General features: G+C 54.6%; 1 non-coding gene across 1 annotated transcript in view; it reads left to right on the top strand.

Moving 5' to 3' along the window:
* Window positions 1–3,341: 3,341 nt before the first annotated feature.
* The window catches only part of LOC124772856, a 1,909-nt gene continuing 250 nt past the window's right edge, over window positions 3,342–5,000 (top strand). Inside the window, exon 1 of the ribosomal RNA XR_007014314.1 lies at window positions 3,342–5,000. This exon is cut by the window's right edge and continues 250 nt beyond it. This is a non-coding gene — a ribosomal RNA (small subunit ribosomal RNA).

Genomic DNA, 5,000 nt, shown 5'->3' with positions numbered 1-5,000 from the left:
AGCCTGCAGCCTCTGTCGACCATAGCACCCATTCTCCAGTGGCTCTGCCGCACGAAGCCGTGGACCGGCAATGACTCCACCCGCACCCGTTCGTGGACCACCCCAACCGCCAAACTCGCACCTCCAGCGGATGAACGGCGGACGTTTCCCGCACTCGTAAAGTGCAATCCACCCCTATAACTTGCGTTTCATGAAGAGTTATTTCCAAAATGCGACATTCCCGCTGTCCCTATACATGAGCCGCGACCTGTACCACTTACGAGCGAGAGACGCGATCGCGTTGCTCACTGTACGGCGTCCGATACCGAGCCATCAGCATGTCGGTCCCCATGCGCACTCGCACTCGCAGTCGCAAAAACGTGGGGCAAATATATTACGCGGAAGAGTTATAACAGACCGAGCCCCACTGCATGGGGGGAGTCTTTGTCACTAATGTACACAGATGGAACATTTTGGACTGGAACCAGATTACCCGTACACACGGCGCTGATTAGTAATCAATGCAGAGCCATCAAATTACAGAATATATATACAACTGTCCGTATACATGCTGAAAGAGTGTGCCCACAATGGGAACCACACGTCAGCCAGACACTCTCATCACGCACCACTCTCTGCTTCTAACGGGCGCACATACAATATGTAAGCACCAGCATGGAACAACATCCAGTGCATCCTCTCCGCCACATTACACAATCCACACTATCACAACCGGACCAGGAGGTCCATGCGGAAAATAGAATTTCCCCCCCTTTCGACATCCACCATTGCGCAGATAAGGCACCAATACCCACACATGTCCTATACAACGGTGCACCCAACATCACAATAGTACCTCCTGTCACAGCCCACAAACAATGACATGAGTCAAAGACACAGGTCTGACACAAGCATAGAATTGGAGCGCCGCCTCTAATAAGCCAAAGGTGCATCCTGACGTGACAAATCTCATCATGTCACAAGCATTCACTTACTATAATCACTATCAACGAACCTGCCGCCCTCGCCCCCCTCCTCTACACCTTTCCTTACAACAACGTGTAACCTAACCTAACCCATGTTGTGCCTTAACCTAACCCATGTTGTGCCTTAACCTAACCCATGTTGTGCCTTAACCTAACCCATGTTGTGCCTTAACCTAACCCATGTTGTGCCTTAACCTAACCCATGTTGTGCCTTAACCTAACCCATGTTGTGCCTTAACCTAACCCATGTTGTGCCTTAACCTAACCCATGTTGTGCCTTAACCTAACCCATGTTGTGCCTTAACCTAACCCATGTTGTGCCTTAACCTAACCCATGTTGTGCCTTAACCGAACCCATGTTGTACCTTAACCTAACCCATGTTGTACCTTAACCTAACCCATGTTGTACCTTAACCTAACCCATGTTGTCCCCTAACCTAACCCATGTTGTCCCCTAACCTAACCCATGTTGTCCCCTAACCTAACCCATGTTGTCCCCTAACCTAACCCATGTTGTCCCCTAACCTAACCCATGTTGTCCCCTAACGTAACCCACGTTGTCGCCTAAACCTGCTCTGTAATTGTTATACGACTCGTTCAATTAGTGTAGTGTTGCCCACCCGCAACCCTCGCAATATAGTTCGCTACTCGCACTGCCCGCTCCCCTGTGTATCGCTTCATGTTAAACACCTTGCAAGTCTTGCTGACTTTCCACATGCTCCTGCTGTACACTGTAATGTGGATGGCAGCAGGACGTACATGCCGCCCCCCCCCCCCACCCCTCCCCACGTCCCCACGTCCACACCTTGCCCCCTGCCTTCGCAAGCTGGTTGGTGACAAGTTTGCATGTTCAATGCCCTTCGCATGCGACGTACGCAGGCTACGTTGTGGTGCGGCCTGTGTCAACTGTCCGCTGATGTCGTACGCGTGAACCACAATCTGTACTGCACATTCGTCCTTATGTACTGAATGATACATCGTGGCACATGTGTGACCGTACAACGACTGCGCCCAAAAACGGCGGACCATACAGTGCAAATATTGTGCACGCAGCTACGTGTCGTCTCCCTATGAGAGCTGGATTGCAGTGTGGTACGCCATAGAGACGTGTGGGAGGAACGGACGCCGTGGATGGCGATCAGCATGAGCTGTCTGTTGATGTATTCGGACCTAGTCGTCTCTCCTCAAACACCGTGATAGCATGGTGCACCGCGTTCCATATCTGCGACATGCTACAGAGGCCGGTTGACAGTCGTTCGAGCAATGGACATCGCATACGTACGGGGGCCACCTTCCACGTATTGTCTAGGCGTGCACATTTTGTTGCGTGTATGTGGGCAGACGTAGTGTGGCGTGACACCTGACACAGGCATGCAATAATCGTTGAAGTTGCTAATGGCGATGGACGCCTGCGTTTTCTGGTGAAGTTACGCAAATGAAGAAATGGTAACCCGTTGTGGTGCGGTTGTTCTCGCTAGGGGTGAATCGGTGATGGCGACGATAGGTTGAGGTACTAACCGGTTGTTCCAGCGATACCCACCATGCCGATGAAACTGAACGGCATCTGGGTGTGAAGCGATACGCGGCGGTGGCTGGGTGGGACCGTCCCCGGCCGGTGAGGGGGCGCCTCCCGGCGTGCTGGCCGCGCGGTGCGTGGGCGCACGCGCTACAGCCGGCTGGTGGGGGCGGCCAGTGGCAGGCGCGCCGGCCGACGGACGCGGCAGGCGTCGCAGCTGCGCGCCGGCGCACCCTGCGCGCGGCGCCGTGCGGCCAAAGTAGGTCCTCGCGGGCCCGGTGCGAAGCGCGGTGGACATCTTCAGTGTGCTGGTCCGATTGAGGACTGTGTGCGTTGAGGATGCGCCGCCGCCCGGCGCTCGGCGCCGCGACGCCGTCTGCTGCTCGGTCGCCCCAGCGGTTCTCGCTGGTGGTTTGTATCGCAGCTGTGCGGATGTGTTGGCGCGTGCGCTGTGCTGGGAGAGTTCGCTTCGGCACCCAAGTGGGGCTTTTGTCCTTCTGTGGCGCTGGCGTTGGAGCTGCCGGTCACCGTAGGTGGCGCGTGTTGTCTCCCGCCGGCAATGCCACGACCGCACGCTCCCGGGCCTCTGTCGGCAGCGGCAAGCTCAGTTGGGAGCACGGGTGGTCGCACCGAAAGCGTCTACTCGCCTAACTCCGGGCGATTGCGCCTCTCTCGAACCCGGCCAAGTACTTGGGACGGCGCTGCGCGCCGCCGGGACCTGAGAGGGTTTCGAGGTGTATTGTGCAGGGGAGCTCAGCCTCCTCCTGTTTGCAGAATGATTGAGCGGACGCTTGCGTGTTCGCGCGGGCCCCCGGGACACACTCCCGGGCGGCCGGCTGCTCAGCTCTAGTTGACGCAGCTCCCTGGTTGATCCTGCCAGTAGTCATATGCTTGTCTCAAAGATTAAGCCATGCATGTCTCAGTACAAGCCGCATTAAGGTGAAACCGCGAATGGCTCATTAAATCAGTTATGGTTCCTTAGATCGTACCCACGTTACTTGGATAACTGTGGTAATTCTAGAGCTAATACATGCAAACAGAGTCCCGACCAGAGATGGAAGGGACGCTTTTATTAGATCAAAACCAATCGGTCGGCTCGTCCGGTCCGTTTGCCTTGGTGACTCTGAATAACTTTGGGCTGATCGCACGGTCCTCGTACCGGCGACGCATCTTTCAAATGTCTGCCTTATCAACTGTCGATGGTAGGTTCTGCGCCTACCATGGTTGTAACGGGTAACGGGGAATCAGGGTTCGATTCCGGAGAGGGAGCCTGAGAAACGGCTACCACATCCAAGGAAGGCAGCAGGCGCGCAAATTACCCACTCCCGGCACGGGGAGGTAGTGACGAAAAATAACGATACGGGACTCATCCGAGGCCCCGTAATCGGAATGAGTACACTTTAAATCCTTTAACGAGTATCTATTGGAGGGCAAGTCTGGTGCCAGCAGCCGCGGTAATTCCAGCTCCAATAGCGTATATTAAAGTTGTTGCGGTTAAAAAGCTCGTAGTTGGATTTGTGTCCCACGCTGTTGGTTCACCGCCCGTCGGTGTTTAACTGGCATGTATCGTGGGACGTCCTGCCGGTGGGGCGAGCCGAAGGCGTGCGACCGCCTCGTGCGTGCTCGTGCGTCCCGAGGCGGACCCCGTTGAAATCCTACCAGGGTGCTCTTTATTGAGTGTCTCGGTGGGCCGGCACGTTTACTTTGAACAAATTAGAGTGCTTAAAGCAGGCAAGCCCGCCTGAATACTGTGTGCATGGAATAATGGAATAGGACCTCGGTTCTATTTTGTTGGTTTTCGGAACCCGAGGTAATGATTAATAGGGACAGGCGGGGGCATTCGTATTGCGACGTTAGAGGTGAAATTCTTGGATCGTCGCAAGACGAACAGAAGCGAAAGCATTTGCCAAGTATGTTTTCATTAATCAAGAACGAAAGTTAGAGGTTCGAAGGCGATCAGATACCGCCCTAGTTCTAACCATAAACGATGCCAGCCAGCGATCCGCCGCAGTTCCTCCGATGACTCGGCGGGCAGCCTCCGGGAAACCAAAGCTTTTGGGTTCCGGGGGAAGTATGGTTGCAAAGCTGAAACTTAAAGGAATTGACGGAAGGGCACCACCAGGAGTGGAGCCTGCGGCTTAATTTGACTCAACACGGGAAACCTCACCAGGCCCGGACACCGGAAGGATTGACAGATTGATAGCTCTTTCTTGATTCGGTGGGTGGTGGTGCATGGCCGTTCTTAGTTGGTGGAGCGATTTGTCTGGTTAATTCCGATAACGAACGAGACTCTAGCCTGCTAACTAGTCGCGTGACATCCTTCGTGCTGTCAGCGATTACTTTTCTTCTTAGAGGGACAGGCGGCTTCTAGCCGCACGAGATTGAGCAATAACAGGTCTGTGATGCCCTTAGATGTTCTGGGCCGCACGCGCGCTACACTGAAGGAATCAGCGTGTCTTCCTAGGCCGAAAGGTCGGGGTAACCCGCTGAACCTCCTTCGTGCTAGGGATTGGGGCTTG

This window comes from Schistocerca piceifrons, unplaced genomic scaffold (assembly GCF_021461385.2).
Source record: "Schistocerca piceifrons isolate TAMUIC-IGC-003096 unplaced genomic scaffold, iqSchPice1.1 HiC_scaffold_943, whole genome shotgun sequence".
NCBI lineage: Eukaryota > Metazoa > Arthropoda > Insecta > Orthoptera > Acrididae > Schistocerca > Schistocerca piceifrons.
The sequence above is the reverse complement of the archived record's forward strand: the minus strand, read 5'-3'. Positions and strand labels throughout refer to the sequence as shown.